This window comes from Sceloporus undulatus, chromosome 1 (genome assembly GCF_019175285.1).
Source record: "Sceloporus undulatus isolate JIND9_A2432 ecotype Alabama chromosome 1, SceUnd_v1.1, whole genome shotgun sequence".
In the NCBI taxonomy this organism is placed as follows: domain Eukaryota; kingdom Metazoa; phylum Chordata; class Lepidosauria; order Squamata; family Phrynosomatidae; genus Sceloporus; species Sceloporus undulatus.
In genome coordinates this window covers 363,355,388-363,375,228 of record NC_056522.1, presented here as the reverse complement: position 1 = coordinate 363,375,228, position 19,841 = coordinate 363,355,388, and the positions used below count along the sequence as shown (strand labels likewise).

Genomic DNA, 19,841 nt, shown 5'->3' with positions numbered 1-19,841 from the left:
GGCGTCCTTCCTAATGTTTACCTCCCTAGGGCCAGAGTCAACCCCTTTCAGTTCTGAGGGAAGGGTAGCTCTTGGTACCTCCACTCCAGCTTGTGTCCCAGCTGGCATAGCCAAGGCGAGAAACCACAGGGGTACAATTTACCACCAGACTTCATAGCTGGGAAATGGGGACATAAAGGTAAAAGTTTCCCCTTTTTATGTTTGTCTAGTAGTGTCTGACTGTAGGAGACCATGCACATCTCCATTACTAAGCCGAGGGACCCAGCATTGTCAAAGAGGCCCCGTGGTCATGTGGCCAGCATAACTACATTTAACACTGTTACCTTCCTACCAAAGTGGTACCTATTTATCTATTTGGACTTTTACATGCTTTCAAACTGCTAGGTTGGCAGAAGCTGGGACTAATGATGGGTGCTTACTTTATCACCCGGTTCTTGGACCTCCTCCTGCCAGTGTCAACCATGTGACCATCAGATTCAGATTCAGCGTCTTAACTGCTAAGCCAGGTTAGTAAATGCTAGGAACTACTGCCAATGAAGGGAAAGATCTACAGCACTTTTCTTCTCAGGAGTGTTCCTCCAGAGGATTGGGTGTGCATGTGTTTGTGCATACACGCACATCCATATGTGTGTAAGCAGCATGAGGTTACTTGCTACTAAGGGCCCTGGAGCATTTGCTCCAGCTGTACCACTGATGATCCAGCCTTGCCTATTGACACTGTTTCTAGTCCCGATTGGGCTATAAGCTGTAGACACAAGGCAGTGCTTCCACCTTTCCCAATGGATCCCATCTTGGCAACTGAGTGATGCTCTGTAACTTTCCATGCAGAGACATAAGCTGAGAGGGGGAACAGGAACAGGAATTGTTGAATTGCTTTTACTGCCTTGCAAATGATATAGCCACAAAGGTAGCTACATTCTGCTGAGAGTTTTGGATGGAGAGATGTTTCATGTTCCAACACATGCCAGATTTCCCTGGAAGTAACACTTTGGAGATACTTCACCCTGGCATTGTCTCCTGAACACAGCAGCTGGGTTGCTAATGTATTGAAAACATTACATTATTGCAGTTCATTGTGGGCACCAAAACTCTCTGACAAATATCTCACAAAACGATAATTCCCAAAATTCCATAATGCTGAGCCACAACAGTTGAAGTGGTTTCAACATGGATTATTTCTGCAGTGCAGATGCAGCCTAAAAGAGCATTAATTGGTTATCTAAGACCTTGTAGATACAAAGAGCACTGTGCTTCAAGATTGGAAATACAAATACCCATCACCCAAAATTCAATAGTCTGAAGACCTCACTGCTCTGTTTCCTTTGCATTTATCATTTCTGGTTTCACATTTGGGAGGGGGGAGGAAATATGTGAATATGCACCGTAATTGTGTATTGCTAGACGCCCAGTCAATTCTACTGTTTTTAAAATGATCCCCCCTTTCCATTTGCCGCCTTCCCCCCTTATATTTGCAAAAAAATAATAATGAAAATTGGTTAAATCAAACAAAAAACAAGAAAAAATAAATACTGCAAGATACAATTACATTTGCTCTGCATTTTGGCAACTGAGTAGCATCAGTTGTATTTTTTAAACGATTGTTTTCATCGTTCCAGCCCAGTACCACAAAAGAATTACTCATCTAATTGTTTTGCCTGGATGTTAGTGGGGGGACAGGTTTTACAGAGTGTACTGAGACTGACTCAGTGCCTGCAGTATGCGGCAGGCTCAACATTTTCAAAGCACACTTTTAAGTTACTACCAGTTTATTACACTGCAGAAAGAAGGCTGAGTGCATTTTCCAGCATGGCTAAATCCTGTTTTGGAATGCTTGTTCATTGTGTCAAACAGCAGCAAATTTAGGGTAGTATTTTCCCGTTGCATCATAAAATGAAAGACCACTGGCAGAACTGCATTCCCCCCCCCCCAACATTATTGTAACTGATTAAACAGAAGTGTTGCATTACAAAACCAAAGGAGACATTTCAGCAAACCTCTTACAAAGGCAATTTCCCTAGGCAGAGAAGGTTTTCCTGCTGTACTTTCCTAGCATGATATTTCACCTTGTGACAAGGTCTGACTGAGGCTCACTTATTTTTAAAATGGGATTATCTGGGGTTCAATTTTTAAAGGACTGTTGAAAATCTCCAGCCAGTGCCATGAAGGATTTCACCAGTACATAAAAGACTTCCTTTAGGATACTTCTCATTTGTTCTTTCTTTTTCAAGCACTCTTGATTCAACATCACATGCATATTTCATAGAGTGCAGCTCTGCTATTTAGCAGGTTGGAAGGAGATGTATTTTCCAGGGCAGTCATGGTGGAGGAGGAGCGCCTTCAGTTGGTAAACTGCAGTGAGAAAGAATACATACATTCATTCTTTAGCAATGGCAAAAGCTTACTCAGCTTTTTCACCAAGGAATTCTATTTACTTTTCCGGCTGTTACTTATAAGGGTTACAGTAATGACCGTCTAATTCTAAACTTTATCTTTAGAGGGGAAAAAACACCTATCTATCTTATTAACATGAGAGCCAGTGTGGCATAGTGGGTTGAGTGTTGGACCATGACTCTCCGAGACCAGGGTTCAATTCCTCACTCAGTCATGAACCCACTGGGTAATCTGGGCATGTCACACAACTCTCAGCCTCAGGGGAAGGCAATGACATATCTTGCAAAGAAAACCCTATAATAGTTCACTTTAGGGTTGCCATAGTCAGAAATGAGTTGAAGGCACAAACAACAGCATCAAATCTTTAAACTATGAACCCATAGAGATAGGCCAAATAAAGCTGCTTTGGGTCTCTTTGAGAATGCTCGAGACCAGCTATGGTGTTTATCACGAGCCGTCAAAGCGTACATGCCAGTGGTGACGTCCTCTAGCTGCCTCCTGTTGCATGCTGGGATTGGCAGTTTTTAGAGGGGTATTTAGATTCTCAGCAGAGAAGTTCACTCCTTAAAACTGCCAATCCCAGCATGCAACAGGAGGCTGCTAGAGGAGTCACACTGGAAAGTAGCTCTTTAGAGCATAGGTGGGATAAAAAATCAGCCTCGCCAGGGAAGTCTGTGAGCAACAGGGTGGACGGTAGAAAACAAATCCCAGACTGTCGCTAACCTTTTGAATGCCCCCAATATTCCCTGTGTGATAAAGTCCCACAAGTTGGCGAGAGCAGCAAATATCTCCCAACAGAAATTTGCATTTTTTTTTAGCTCATTTTTATGAATGGTTGTTTTATGTTGGCTGAGAATCCACTGTAAATGTTTGCTATATGGGGTTGTTGGTAGGGGTATTAGTGGTTTTTTAGTGTGTTTTAATGCTTGTAGTTTTATATTGTTTTTATGTGATGTTTCATTGTTCTAACTGTACAAATTTTTAAACAGGTGTTTATTTGTGAACCTGTTCTGGGAGAAAGGCGCCATAGAAATCAAATAAATAAATAAAACTGCATGCAGTGGTGCATTGTATTAAGCAGCCCGCCGTTCAAATGACTATGGGGGGTACAGACCGCCGCTTTGCGGCGCTCTGCCGCCGCCGCAGAAGGTCCCGGGGGAGCCGGAGCCTTCGACGGCCCGACTCCCCGCGGACCGAAAAAAGAAGCTCCAAAATGGGAGCTTCTTTTCGTCGCGTTTGCGACGTAGCGAGGCGCCAGGGGCCGCGCTCGCTACGTCACAAGCGGCGCGACACGTCGGGACGCTAGCGTCCAGTACGTCAAAGATGGCGGCGCCCTGTAGAAAGGGCCCGCCATCTGTACGATTACTACGATTAGGTTAGGGGGTCGAAGCACCGCCCTTCCTAACCCAATACGTATTATTACGATTTTTTGGCGGATTGTAAACCGCCTAGATTGCCACAAACTGAAACAAACACAAATGTGACACAGAATGCATACACAAGGAGTATATTCATCACGCTCATGCTCAATGTGTCCAGACTATCTCAAGACCATATATCCCTATACAAGCCTGCCTGAATGTTAGAGCGCAGAGGAGGCTTTCTCCTCTCAGTCCACCAACTTCCGTGGTTGTGAGGACTCAGGCGAGAGCCTTCTCTGTGGCTGCTCCCAGACTCCCATGGGAGTCAGGTCATTTCCCTGCTGCCTCTTTTTTGCACAGCTGAAACATTTTTATTTCGCATGTTTGGTAGTGCTTTTAATTATATAGTTTTTTGTGCTGTTTAATATTTAATGGTTTTTATTTTTTAAAATGGTTTTAACTAGTTGTTAGTTTTTTTACTTAAGTACTTTAAATGTTTTATAATATAGTACTGTATTCAGACACATCAAGTTGGAAGAGACCTCAAAGGCATCAAGCCAACCTCTGTCATGCAGGAAGACACAATCAAACACCCCCACAGACAGCCTCTGTTAAATAACCTCCAAAGAAGAGACTCTACCACTCTCCGAGGGAACTCTTCCATGTCGACAGCGCTTACTGTTAGAAGTTCCTCCTTAATGTTGAGGTGGATCTCTTTCCTGTAGCTTGCATCCATTGTTCCAGGTCCTGTTCTCGGAGCGCAGAAAACAAGCTTGCGCCCTCCTCAATATGACATCCCTCAAATATTTAAACGGACTACATATCACCTCAAACCCCGTCTCTTCTCCAACTAAACTACCCAGCTCCCTACGTCTTATATAAATTATATTTGTAGTTTAATTATATTTTAACTTTTGTAATAATGTTTGGGTTTTAACCTTTTTAAATTATTGTAAGCCGCCTCAAATCCCATTTAGGAGAAAGACAGGATACAAGTCCTTTAATTAATAATTAATTAATTAAAGAAAATGCAATCCATGCAAAATGGCTCTACTTTCTCTACTTCTGCAACCTTGAACTGAATAAGAGGCATTCCACTCTGGACAAAAAATCCACCAGATCCATAGGGGGCTTTGCACATATGTGAGAGCAGCAACAGATTCCAACCATTGTTTTGTGTACTGCGTCTGTTTCTATTAAGTTTTGGACACCACCTTGAGAGAGTTTTTTTCCCCTTAAAGATGGCATAAACCACTGTTATCAAACGTTACAACCAAAAACAACAAGATTTGCATGGGAAAAATCAGAAGAATTTCCATTCAATAAATAAAAATAAAAAAATACTCTGGACACTTTTGCATAAGCCTTTGATCCAGTTTTGCCAGCAACCAGAGGAACATAATGGCGCTCTGAAGGAAATAAAATGAAAACAAATGGACAGGCAGAAAGTAATTTTCATTCAGTTCAGTGCTCTCACATTACCATTTTAAAATGCAGCATGGACTAACAATGTTGCAACCCAAGATACGGCTGAAGGGAAAAAATGGGCTCTAATGCTAAAACATCTATTTTCTTCTACAGTAAGAGGTCAGGGTCTGCCAAAGTGGACGAGGCAAGGCTACTCTTGTTCAGGAATAGTTTTGTTAAAGAGGGACAAAGTTTGAAGGAGAGGCAATGGTTCAATGAACAGGAAGCAGGAGAATTCCAGGCAGAACTCCTGCAGAAGAATGCAGCTCTGTGAGTTTGCTTAGATCTCTCAACAGCTTCATTCTGACATTGACATTTTTGTCTCTGCTGAGCCTTGAAGGCACATGGTGGCTGTGGGAAGTCTAGGAGTGACTGAGTCCAGAGAAGCATTTTCATTTAGATGTGTTTATTAAGGTTGGGTTGGTTTTGTATGCAGCAGGCTAGTCCAAGGTATTTTGCTGCTTGAGGCAGAAAGCTAAGATCCTCTCTCCCCAACTATGCCAAGGTACATAGTTCACAGCACACAAACCTGCGAATACCAGGGTGCAAACACAAGAACTTTTCAAGAACAAATTCTGCAGTAGTCTGGGACGAAGATCCATCAATTTCGCTTTCTCCCCACATTCGATTTCTTTTAATAATTTCAACATTCTTCCTCCCCATTATGAAGAAATTTGCACATGTTACTAGTTGATCTTTAAAATGTACCAATGAAAGTTGCTTCAATCTCTAGTTAGATAGAACTAATTATCCGGGATTGGGGAAAGTTATCAAGGTGTATTCTAGGTCTGAAACACACTGCAGAAATAATCCAGTTTGAGATCCACTTTTAACCCCGCCCTGGCTCATGTGAGGGAATCCTGGGAATTGTAGTTTTTTTGTGACACCAGAGCTCTCTGATAGAGAGGCTGAATGTCCACAAAACTACAAGCTTCTAGAATTCCCTAGCTTGAGCCAAGCGGTTAAAGTGGTCTCAAACTGGATTAATTCTGCGTGGTGTTTGGACCTGTAGACAAGCAAAGGAGTTTGTGCAAACAATTAGGGTGTGCCATATCCCGGCTGCAACCAGGATTTTCCCAGTTGGGCGGCACCGTCCCCCTCCCGTCAGGGTGCCTCCAAAAAACGGACAACCCCGGTTGCAGCCGGCCTCGCTGCCTTCGCCTCCTCCACTGCGCTTGGCCGTGCGTAGAGGTGGAGGAAGAGGAGGGCAAGCGGCCTGGGGACAGAGGAGGGAAGTGGAGGCGGTGCCACCCTCCCCGCCTCCCCGCGGCTTCTCCTCCTTCCCGGGCCGGCCGCGAGCCCCCCCCCCGCCTCCTCCTGGCCTTTAAGAGGCCTGGGCCTCCTTAGAGCCAGGAAAGAGGGAGGAGGCCGGCCGGATCGCGGTGTCGCAGCCACCCCCCTGTGCCCCTTCCTGGCTTCTAAGGAGTCCTGGGCCTCCTTAGAAGCCAGGGAAGAGGGAGGAGGCCGGCCGTAATGTGGCAATCCGCGGCGGTCCCCACGCCCCTTCCTGCTTCTAAAGAGGCCTCGGTCCCCTCGAGGCCAGGAAGGAGGGACACTTTTTTTAGTTAAATGGAGGACACCCCACAGCCCCTTCCTGCCTAGGAGGCTCGGTCTCCTCAGAGGCCGGGAAGGGGTACGGGGTGTCCTCCATTAAAAAAAGTGTCCTACACTTGAAAATGTTGTCCTACATTTGTTCTTGGTTTGGCGGTCCTGATGTAGGGCAACCTTAACACAATCAACTTTTACTTATATCTCTCTCTGCTATGGAAGACTGCAAACTTTCATGAGAGAATCAAGTTCCTTATGTGATATCCCTTCAAACATTACTAAGGGACATTGCAGACACTTCTGGTGCCACCATGATACACACAATAATAAATTGTCCAACCCACACTGCAGAAATAATCCAGTTTGACACCATTTTAACTGGTCGACTCATGCTAGGGGAATTCTGAGGACTGTAGAGGGTGGGTTTTTTTTACACATTTAGCTTTCTCATCAGATAACTCTACTTGCATTTCCCAGGATTCCCTGCACGAGACAGGGCAGTTAAAATGGTGTCAAACCAGATTATGTTCTGCGTGTGGAGGCCAACCAGGGTTAGCAATAGGTAGAGGTGAAAAGATATTTTGACAACATGTTCTCTTTTCAGGTTTGGGATGTGGGAATAATTCCACACAGTATCTATTCCAATGAAGTGAAATACAGATGAAATTAGAACTTGTCCCATTGCCTGATAAATGAGAAGCTACAGTGCTATTAGAGTAGTTGTCTGTTAATAAAAGGCTATGGACAACTCAGCATGATTTACTCCAGGGGATATGGGTCAGACTCAGAGCATACCTTTATCTCCTGTTATGGACATGAAATGAGATTACTGTGACGACTCTAACCTATAATCTGAATACACATAAAGGGCACACATACCATGCCAAGTGCACAAAAAACACAAGAAAAATTATCCCTCGTATGATATTTTAGAACAAAAATGCCCTGCTTTAAATCAGTATGCCACTTGTTAAAGGCAGATATTTGTGGATGGTTATTAGCAAGTGTTACTAATAAGTGTTAATTTTTTAAAGTAAAATCCCTTATTCCCTCCACATTTGTGGCTGACATTCAGATATGCAGGTGCATGTTAACGTTAAAAAACGGGATCAGTTAGCATAATATTTTGTAGGTTAGCGTTTTATAGTCTGTGTTTTAGCATCCGTTTTTCAATTATACTATGTTTCTGTGTTCTGCCCTTTGGTGGAAAGGGTGTTATAAAGGTGTGTGGTTGTTATAGCTTTACTCTTTTTGTAAAAAAATAGAATTTATTAAAATTATACAGTAAATAAACAGTAAAGATGACACCCCCCCCCCCCAATATATTACGTTATAAAATGGGACATCCAGGAGCGATATACACATATATAATACTATGCAGCTTGAAACAAAAAACATATGACCAACGGTGGGAAGTGGGCTGACAGTGTTAACAAACTGTACTCAAGCACATGTTTATTTATGTTTGTTTTTTGCAGGATTATATCCCGCCTTTCTCCCACATGGCTTGGTTTTTTGTTATTTTTTTTAAAGAAATGGTGATAAATGCGGTTTAAAATTTCATCATCACTATTCATACTCGGTTTAAAGTACAAGAAACTGTCACTTAAGCACCCAAGCAAATGGGTGCTTTGGAGAATGAGTGGAACTAACACACTAACTGAGTAGAATAACATCCAATTACACTTACTTTTTGGATTCCTTCAGGGGTACGCTTGTTGGCCATTACATAAATACAACTAAACCAAGTGTACATTTATGGCCCAACTGAAATGTGCAGTACTTGTTGCAAGCCCATGGAGCCCAAAAGCCTTGCAACAAGTATATTGTCCATTTTCGTTAACCAATAGAATCATAGAACGTAGAGTGGAGAAGACTGCAAGGGCCATCCAGTCCAACCCCTGCCATGCAGAAATCACAATCAAAGCTCCCCGACAGATGGCCATCCCAGCCTCTGTTTGAAGACCTCTAGGAAGGAGACTACCCACTACAGTCCGAGTAATGCTGAGCACTGACTGAATGAAATACTTTCTGTTCGCCTGTCCACTTGTTTTCATTATTTCCTTCACACAAATTATGTTCCTCTGTTGCTGGCAAAACTGGAATCCGTTTGTTCCACTGTCGAACAGCCTACTGTCAGGAAGTTCCTCCTGAGGTGAGGTGCATCCATTGTTTCTGTGTTCTAGTCCTGAGCAGCAGAAAACAAGCTTGCTCCCCAATATGAACTCCTCAAATATTTAAAACAGGGCTATCAATACCTCTTAACCTTCTCTTCCCAGGCTAAGCATCCCACAGCTCCCTGAGTCTTTCCCATAGGACATGGTTTCCAGACCCGTCACCATTTAGTAGCTCTCCTTTGACACGCTCCAGATTCTCAATATACTTTTTGAATTGTGGTGCCCAGTATCCAGTGAGGCCTGACCAAGGCAGAACAGAGTGACCACTATACTTCTCTTAATCTAACACTAACTTCTATTGATGCAGCCTAATCCATTGCCTTTTAGCTGCCAGCGTTGCACTGTTGACTCATGTTCAACTTGTGGTCTACGTGGACCCTAGATCCCTTCACACACAGTTTCATTCAGCCAGGTGTCCCCCTCCCTATATCTGTGCTTTCATTTTTCCGCCCAAAGTGCATACCTTACATTCTCCGTGTTGAATTCATTTGTTAGCTTGCCCATTTCTAGTCTGTTCAGGTCATTTGAATCTGATCCTGTCCTCCGGGGTATTAGCTACTCCTCCCATAAAGTATCACTGGATTTTTGTTCTATTTATGTTTGGATGTATTGGATTGCTATATGGCCAGACAGCACCCCCGAGATATTTTCGAATAGAATAAGTTATATTTAATGGAATAAAATAAATAAAATAAATATAATATATTTTTAAAAACCAAATGTAGTAAATTAACAGGGATGGGGAAACAGTCTGCAAAACACCCCAAATACCCAAGCTAAGAAGGACTAATAAAAATCTATTAACAGCAGCAAGATTAATTATAGCAAAAAAGGGAAAGACAGAGAGATCTACAAATACGATTGTATAAAAAAATACGGCAAATGGCAAGTAATAAGAACATGTGGAATTAAGCTAAAAAAAAGGAAAATGAAGAGTAATTGGGTGTTTTTATTTTTTATATTGTTTTTTCCACAAATAAACATCATTGTATATGTACATGTACATATTTACAGTATACTATATCATAATTTTTAACCTTTCATATTTCCTATTATTTAAAAGTACTCCTACATGTAAATGTCAGGTAAACCAAGCCATTCTTTTAAACCCTTCTTTTCTAACTGATGAACCATCTGCTAATTGTTTCATTATAAGTCCTGTCTTCAGCAAATGAATTTATAACACAAATTATACCACATAAATTCCTTTTTTTTTTCTTTTATTTATCCATGGTTTCCAAATCTTGCTCAAAGTCATTAAGTGATTCCTTATTATATAAAATCAGCCTATCTGTTTCCATAAATCATATATCTTAAACCAAGAGTCCATACAAGGTATATAAGAGAATTATTTGAAGCAATAGGGAAAATATTTGTACAAAGGTTTTAGTAAAAGAGGGAGGTGTTTTACCTCCGTGGGAAGAGTCACAATTTTGGAGGGTAGAGTATTGAACTTGGCTTTTTAGGCTCTGGTGATGGGGAGCACTTGGGGAGAGGAAAAACATGAATTAGTATTAAACATTTGTGGAATTAGAATGCATTGATGAAAAGAAGACAATAACAAATGAAGATATTAAAATACTTTGTGGTTTTTTATTAAATTACTGGTCTAGTTCAGAAATGGTTAATATGAATAGATTAGTAAGATAGTAAAGGATTGATATTATGTGATTGTTACTTTTGTATGTGAATATCTATTAATCTACACCGCAGCCCAGTTTAATTAGCAAAAAACGTGAAGATCAGGGAGATCTGCCCATAAAGTTGGTAACAACTACGGCAATGGCAACGTAATGATAAGTACATTAATTATGTATGGTAACTTTTTACTGGTTTTTTGTTTTTTGGTCTTTTGGATTGAGACGGGGTTCGGGGATGGTTTTAAATGCACATTTAAGCATAGTGTATGTTATTGTTTCCTTGTCTGTAGCCTGCCTGATTCCTTGGGAAAAGGTGGGACATCCATCACTTTCTATTATTATCTATGTAACGAGGAACAGGTTTTGCTTTTATTTTTTAACTTCTTTATTATTAATCATATTTTTACTAATGCAAATATTATTTAATTATTATTGACTTTTTATTATTTAATAACAATATTTTAATATAATAGTACGTACTACTTGTAAACATTGTTTGTTGTAAGAGGCAGTGTTTTTCTTGTGAATTTTATTTAACTTTTTATAGTATTTCATATTTAATATTATTTTAATATTAATATTTTAAAATTTTTTATTCACTATTTATTATTATTATAAATACTATGCATGTAGGTTAAATTTAAAAACCCCAAACAGTGTATTTCGGTCTACTAGTGCCTCGCTTAAGGGCCAACAGACACTGCATCTCTCATTATTCCCCTCACTAACAGCCTGACTCATTCCTCCACCTTTCCCCCCTCCCCTCCTCGTTCAGCCGACTCTCGCGAGAGTTAGCCCTGACGTAACGCGATGTCCTTAGGGCGCTCCAGCAGCAGCCTCAGGATAGGCGAGGAGGAGGAGGTTGAAAAGAAGAGAGAAAGCGAAGACAAAGGGCGGCGCGCACGCCAAAGAGGCGGTGCCCAACCCCCCTTGAGTGATTGACGAGCCCTGTCAACCAATGAGAGAGGGCCAATCCAAGCGTTGAGCCAATAGCAAGGCGCGTGTAGGCGAGGCCTCGGCGCCGGCTGGGCTCGATTGATCCCAAGCCCTGGCGACGGCGGCGTTGTTCAGTCGGCGCGAGAAACATTCAGAGTAAGTCCTCGCGGCCCATACGCGCCTGCCCTGTTTGAAAAAGGAAAGAACAGCTTCGTTTTTTTTTCCATCGGCGCTGCGTGCGCGCCCCCGCCCCTACCCTCGCTCCCCCCGGCCGCGCCCCCCAGCCACCTCTGTTTAACAATCTGCTGCCTGCTCCCCTTCTCTGACGCTGCCCTCTCCTTCCCGCAGAGTCACCGGGCCCGGCCGCCGCTCGCGCTGAAACCGCCTCGGAACCCCCCACCCTTCCCTCCCCTCCCCTCCCCCCTCCTTCTCCTCCCCTTGAGACACACGACCCCCTCGAGGCGCTGCTCGGAGGTGACACCATCGGCCGCCGTTTCTCCTCCTCGACCGATTCCGGCTTCGTCGCAGCCGGGGCGAGCAGCGTTGGGTTTAATGTCTGTATTGGACAAAACGGTAAGGCACCGACGGGAGAGAGATACATACGGGCATTTGCGCGGAGGGAGAGGGAGGGTGTGTGTTATGCGATCCATCAAGGTCTGGGTTCCAATCCTGCTCACACATTCCCGGCCTCAGAGGATGAGGCCCGGAGGACATTATATTGTTGTTATAAATTTTTCTGACCCCCATTTTTCTCCCATTATTGTTATTACTATATTGTATTACTACTATCGTGTCTTTCTCTCACAAAGGAGGGCTTGCAAATGGCTCCAGGAGCGTGGTGGGGACCCAAAAGGAGGAGAGGAAATAATAACAATATAAGAGGAGAGAGAAGTGGTTGAAATCCCCAAAGCGTGGTTTGACTCTGGGTTCAAATCCGCTGGCCACAGAGGTCCCAAGTCACACTCTCCCAGCCTCAGAGGATGGCCCTGACAAACCCCTTGTTGTACATTATTGCTATCATGTTTTATTCTATCCTGTCTTTCTCCCAACTAGGAGGGGTTTGGGGGGTCCAAAAGGAGGAGGAAAAGTGGGCTGTAAACCCCAAAGATCCGGAGGTTTGGGTTCAAAGCCTGCTGTGGGTTATACAGCTTTAGAGGATGGCCGGCGAGCCCATTCTTACTACTTTCTCCCATAATAGGAGGAGTGTTGGGGAAAAGGCTCCAGGGCCTAAAAGGAGGAGGAACATGGGTTGTAAACCCCATCCAGTCCTGGCTGGCCATAGGGATCCCAAGTCACACCTCTCACGCCCAGATGGCGGCGAGGAAAATGGGCAAGAAAGCCCCCATGATGGGTCGCCGTGAGTGAGTCGGAAAGACTTAAGGCCCACCGCAGATGCGTATGTGGAGGATTATCCACCGTGGCTGTTTTCATAGGATCCCAGATTTGAGGACCTCAAGGGCCATCCAGTCCAGCCCCATTCTGCCATTAAGGCAGAAGACACAAGACACTCACCCCATAGAGAGCCATTACCAATCCGTTTCGCAACCCCAGGAAGGAACCCACCGCTCTCCCCAAAGGGCTCCTCTTGGGGTAAAATGCGAAGGTTACCACGTGTGGATTGTGGGATAACAGTTAATGTTTTTTAATGGGGGGTTTTTTCTCTTGAGGGACCCCTTGCTCGAAAGATGGGCTTTTTATTCCTTAGTTGGGGGATGCAGAGAGAGAGAGAGGGGGAGATTTTTTGGTAATTCTTTCTCTGACCACACTTGAGAGAAAATAATTACACACACACACACATATAACCACAACATACTTAACATGAGGAACATTGAAAGAACAGGAGCACCACATTCCAAACACACACACACACAAAACACGTGTGTTTGGGATATATGTGGGTGTGGTGTGTGTAGGGGTGTGTGTAAATTCTATTAGCATGATGGTGTGATATGTACTACCCACACACAGAGCTTAAGATTACCACAAAATATAACCACCACACTAGACACATGACAGGAACATGAGAAAAGAGCACCACAAGATACATAGTAGTTTATCATATGAGGGGTTGGGTGTCTATATTCATATTATATTTAAGCAGGAGCATTGAGAAAAGAATTGGCACAAATATATCCCCCCACACCAGCCTCTTGTGTCCCAGAAGGAGAGGTGAAAGATCACAACCATACAATTGACACACACCACACATATATCTAGTATACTTTTGCTTGTTATGTACATATTATTTCGATACACGAGAGAGAACTACAGATATGTGTGGGTTACCATATATCTATTTTCTCTATCATATTGTGTTGGTCTATGACCCTAATAGAGATAACTAACTATGTTCAGATAAAGGGGGTTGAGAGAGGATTTGCCACAAATAACACTTAGTGGTGTGTTTTAGCACACAACACCGGAAAAGAAAGACCACCAATCTCTGTTTCCCCTTCCTCCATCTTCTTCTCCCCACCCCATAAGGAATAAAGACCCCCCACCGGGGTCTCCTAAAAGAGATTTAGGTTTGTTTCGTTTTTAAAAAATGCTGGGATTCTACATATAAATGTGTGGGGGGAGATATATATATATAATAGTCCCCTCTTAATGTATGTAGTATATGTTGTGTGTATACTCTATATATATATATCTATTTGTGGTAGAGTGTGTCGGTTGTCCCTCTGCCTCGCATCCTGGTCCTGGGCGCAGAGCTTGCTCCTTCCACAAGATGGGCGGCTGCCAGCCCTCCGCGCTTCTTTCCTCCCGTGTCGAGGGGAGGGGAGCGAGCGAGAGGCCGCTGCCGCCGACTCGTTCTGCTGCGCATGCGCGCGCGCCGCGCCCCTCGTGGCGCAGTTCCTAAACCCGCAGCGTGAGGGGGAGGGCGGTTTAGAACGGACTGAGAAAAGAGCTGGGTTTTTTAGAGGGGCTGCATGTGAAACGCGCATGCGCGAGGGAGAGGATAAAGAGGGGAGATGCGCAGCCGCAGTGTCGACCCAACCACCGACCTCTTCCTCCTCTTTGGCTGACCAGTGGTTAATTCTGCTTTTCTGAGTCATTCAGTCCCAACAGGAGGGAAGAGCAGGGAGGGAGGGAGGTATAAAGGTGGACGAGATGTTGTCGTTAATAGGCCACTGCCTCGTGGTCTGTGATTGCTTTAAGTCCCACAGGTAAAATAGCCAATTTACTTCTCCTTTCCCTCCTCCTCCATGTTTTCCTCCACTATTTTCCTTATCCCAACTGACTGCAGAAAGGGAATGTCTTTTAACACCGCACCACCCAATTCTTGGAGACGAATAACACCCGTTTTGAGACTGCTTAAAACTGCCCTGCTTGATGATGCAGGAATTCTGGAATTGTAGTTTTATTGTGGCCCCCACCACTGGCACTGCTGACAGAAGGCTAAGTGCCTCACAAAACTACGGCTCCCAGAATTCCCTAGCATTGACCAAGGCATTAAAGGGATCTCAAAAGTGGGTTACTTATCAACCACACTGGAGATGAAGCTTTAAGTTGTTGTCGTCTCAAGGCTATGCAATTCGGAGTTGGAGTTTGTTTTGGGCTCTGCTCCGCTCTGGCCCACAACAACACCCAACTCCCAGAACCATAGCCTTGAGACAAAAAGAGTTAAAGCGGCGTCCAGGCGGGTGCAGCCTTGGAGCAAATCTTTTCTGAAGGAAACATTGGGCCTTCTGGAGTAAATTTCAGGAACAACGAAATGCATCTACGCTTCAGAATCCGACGATTTGACACCGTCGTGGCTCCGTCCTGTGGAATCCGGGGTTTGTACCTTCGTGGGATCGTTCGGCCCTTCCTCGTCAGAACTTTGGTGCGCGACAAGCAAAAAGAAAAATCCCGAATCCCAGGGATGGAGAGCCAGACAGTTTAAAGCGATGTCAATTGTGTTGATCTAAACCAGGCAGTTGGTGTTGTGTCATGGGACAATAGGTAATGCATCTTCAGCTATGCTCTTGCAGTTAGCTCTTTGAAGAGTGCATTTTCATTTCTCAGTTGTAGTTTCTTAGTTTGTTTCTGCCCCTTTGTGATCGGTATTCATTTGTCAATGCCCTTGAGCACAATGGGTGTGTTACACATCAGTAGCTGGTGTCCAGTACTATCGACTAAAAAAAGCATGATAAATGGTAACTGATACAACTTGGAACTGATAACACGGCCCGCCTACTAACTGTAGAGCAGTAGGTCAAAAAGTCTTATTCTTCTCACGAATCCAGAAATGAAATAACTTCAGGTTATGCATATGGAAATATAAAATAAAGAATACATTCACTTTAGATTGGGATCCCCTCCAAGGTATATCATTATGTATATAAAACACTTTCCACTTATAAAGGTATGGAATATCACTACGTACTGTTTTACATATTCAGATATTCGAGCTAACAACGACATAAAATCAGCGTCAGTCATAGTTTGGAGCTGTTTTTTTTAGACTGGTTGAACACCCTGTCAGAAATGCTTGGGGCCAGAAGTAGTTTGGATTTAAAAGTTTGGGCTTTTTGCTTATACGGATGATATACCTGGAGGTGGGTCCAAATCTGAACTGAATTTATATTTTCATGTACCTTCTGTAACTAACCTGAAAGTAATTTTTATACTTTTATTTTAGGTTTATTTGCATGAAACAAAGTTTTGTGGCATGAACCATCAGAAAGCAAAGGTCGCTATCCCAGCCACCGTGAACAAAGTTTTGATTTTTGGAGCATTTTGGGTTTTTTTTCAAGGAGAGATACTGAACTTTATTGACCTTTTCCCCCAGCTGCAGGGGTCTTCATGTCAGAGTGGGAAGTTTAACAGAACCAGTTTGTTTTGACATTGTTAAGCTTCAAAAAGCAAGCATAATAGTATGCTAATTTCCATGGTAAACATCACTTAAAATGAAGATATGACATTTTGGGAAGTGAAGCAAAAAAAGGAAAGTCCTGGCTTCGAGCAGTATTGAGAAGGGATTTGTCTCTCATAATTATGGATAGTACAAAGTACCATTACAACTTAAGGTTCTGTTTTCTTCATCTTTCAGAGCTGTTCGCAGCCATTGGTACCTTATTGGGAAATATAGCATACAAGCAAGAACCTCACAGCCTCGTGGCGAAAAATTTTCATGTCAGAGACCGAGAACTCTGCAGTCGTTTATGTCATCACGTCTTCTCCCAGACAAAGAACCAAAAAGTTGCAATCAAAGATCTCTCATCTTATTGATAAAGCCACTAATAAGCCAAATGTCTGTCAATGTCAACCGCAGTTGTCCGACATTCTAATCGCTACAAAATGCCCCGTCTGATTGCCAAGGTAGCATTGAACCTTCTTAAGACATAGCTGAATATGCCATGAATAAAACTGTGAGTGTAAGCATTCTATTTGAATTAACTGCAACTTGCGGGTACATTTAACCACATTTCTTTCTTTTCCTAGGTTGAGGCAAAGAAATGGGATAAAGACATTATAAGTCAACAATGGTTGACGTTGCAAAGGCGCTAATCGGCCCCTCACGTGAAGTTGAATACAATTTATCTTTGGGCTTCTATTACACAAGTCACAAAACGGTTTTCCTAGAGGCTACAAACTGCCATGTAAATTTAACTTGGAAGTAAAAGGATCCTTGCAGAGCTATGATAGCTTAGAGTTCCATACACAGCTTTGTATTGCTGCATCATGAGCTCATACCCTCGCAGCAGATAAAAAAGCTGTGTGTGCAGCTTGTGTCACGTGATGGCAAGTCCTATGTGCACAGTACTTGTAATTTGGAAGCCACCTTGAGTATGAGTTGCAAATGGTAGAGAAAGTGTGGAAGAATAAAAACTTCAACGTGGTCACTAGTTTGTTGTGTTTACCCATATTTCATAAAGCCAATGGTGAACCAGATGTGACATGGTGGAAATGCTGTGGTGAGCAATTTATTAATGTTGTTAGGAGAATGTCATAATCTTAAGATAAAGTAATTGGACAGTAAAGACGCGTTCATATTGAGATTATAATTACTGTTTCTGCACAATCAAATGAACATGAGTTTTTAGGAGGGAGGGAGGTCTTGATAATGCTCACATCTGTAAATAGGTGTGAGAACAAAATATTGGGAATTCTATGACAGTATTTCTTTTCCTTGAAAGATCCCACCAAATTTTTTGGTTTGACTGGGGCGCAGACCCAGTTGATTTAAGATGCCGTTACTTGTCAATGGACCTCATGAGGCGAATAAGCTACAAGCATGTTGGATGGTTCCATTAAAAATTGTTCTCTGTCCCGATGTGAGAATCCTGAAACTGATCTGTAGGTGTGTTTTTTGCTGTTGGAGATTGCAAGTTCTGTTGCTTGTTTTAGAAAAGATTAGTAGTCCAGGGCACACCAATGGCAATCTACAACAACCATACTGATTCTTAAGCGTCACATTGGATCATCCTGGGGGAAATTCCCCTTGTAATATTGCCTGAGTTCTCATTTTTGAGGAAAGGTGGAATATAATAAATACATTTAGCTGAAGTTAGAAGCAAGTGCAAGACAGTTTTTAAATCAAACTCCACCTTGGATTTGCACTAGAGACAGGCTGTGTAGTTCAGACAGAACGTTATCCATACTAAAGTCAGTGGGAATCTGTGTAGACAAACCAGAGTGTGTCCAATTTTTTGGTTTTGAATACTTAATGTCATTTGTGGTGTCTTGGCCTTTTAAGTTCTTAAAGGTTGAAGCTAGCACCTTAAGCCCAGAAGCAAGATTCCTAGACAGTGAAGCTAATAGAGGATCATAGTTTACAGTTTTATTCCCTACATTATTTATTGTTGGCAGGGAAATCCACTTAGAGCTTTCAACCTAACTTTTAAAGACCAAAGTAGCATTCAAAGTACTGTTTTTCCTTGCAGCATGTCAATCCTAAGAAACAAACTATTGGTAACTCTTGCAAAGCCCTGGCTATCGAGCATGCTTGACACAAACCATAAACTCTGCACGTTCATTCTCAAAACACCCACCGGTAAGTGAACGGTTTTATGGCTGATTTTGATTTCCTTGAACAGTGTGAGTAAAAGAAACATCTTTCCGCTCAGCTGGTTGAAATGACTTTGTGTGTTAGCCATATTTGTGCCACAAGGCAGTCATCAGTAAAGTTCAGTAGTATGCTTAAACTTACGCAAGCAACACTCGGGAGATACCTAGTTGTCTGCTTCAATTTAGCTTGCAATAATAAGTATAGTCTAACCTATTCCAGAGCTCTCTGTAGTGAGGTCATCTGTTATAGGACTCGAACATCCCAGAATAGTTCGTTTCACCTAAAAAAACATAATGCGCTCTATCCAGTCTCCAGAACCAGGTGCCCTCTAGATGTTTTGGATTTCAATCTCCATTTTCCCTCACCAGTGATATGTTAACTAAGGCTAATGAGAGTTGCAGAGGCAATGTAACAAATCTGGCATTAGTTTGTATCAGAGACACCAACACATTAATAGCTGCCTTTTTATCCTTAGGGTATTGCCACAGAAAGCATACTATAAGTGACATTTCAGGCACTCTTATGCTGGTGTTTATGTGTACTTGGTTTTTGTTTCAGAGGTAAAGAGATACACTTACAATGGTATACTGATTACCTGTAAAGAGTCATTGAGACAAACCTTTAGTTCATTCTACAAAAACTGCACATGGCACAATAGGCCATTAGAACATATAAACTGGATCTAGAAGCAGAAAGATCGGGTGGTTTTTTTTAAATAGTTTGTTAAGGGTCGATGTTTTGTTCTAAAAGGCAGGCTTGTTCTTACACTATAGACCAAAAATATTCCAAAGGTTCTTGTCATAACTGGTTAGCTAATTAAGTCCTGCTCTGTGTAGCAAGTAGAAACTCCTGATCTATATTGGAGATGCTTGCTAGTTAATGAAACTAAAAGTTGACAAAGAGCAGTGCACAATCTATCTGAAAGCATCGCTAATTGGAACTCATTACTATTGCAGAGAGCAGTGAGTCTGGTACAGGCAAGAAGAGAAAGACAAGAGAACAGAAAGCAAAGATAAAGAGAATGGTTCTGTGCTCATACAGAGACACCACCGCCTCAGTCCAGCCCCAACCAGAAGAACTTATCCTCCAAATGTACGGTAAGTAGAAGGGCCAAATCTGAAGGACGAGGAATATTTATCGGGTCATAAGTGACAACATTCTCAATCCCTGTAATTGTTTCCTAGTAAGAAAATATAGTTGAGCTCATACTTAAACGTTACTGTTATAATCAACCTTAAAACTTTTCAGAAAACATGCAGGGGAGCTGGGTTGCCATTTAACAAATGCAAACAAAAATCCATCAGTGATTCTTATTTGCCCAACGCGA

At 42.6% G+C, this 19,841-nt stretch overlaps 1 protein-coding gene and 1 non-coding gene across 2 annotated transcripts in view; one reads left to right on the top strand and one right to left on the bottom strand.

The window, feature by feature from the left end:
- The window catches only part of LOC121934963 (cytochrome c oxidase assembly factor 8), a 723,331-nt gene that overhangs the window by 698,039 nt on the left and 5,451 nt on the right, over positions 1-19,841 (bottom strand). The window lies entirely within an intron of this gene.
- Positions 18,658-18,775, top strand: LOC121920142. Its single transcript, XR_006101673.1, has one exon. It is a non-coding gene; the product is annotated as a small nucleolar RNA SNORA28 (small nucleolar RNA).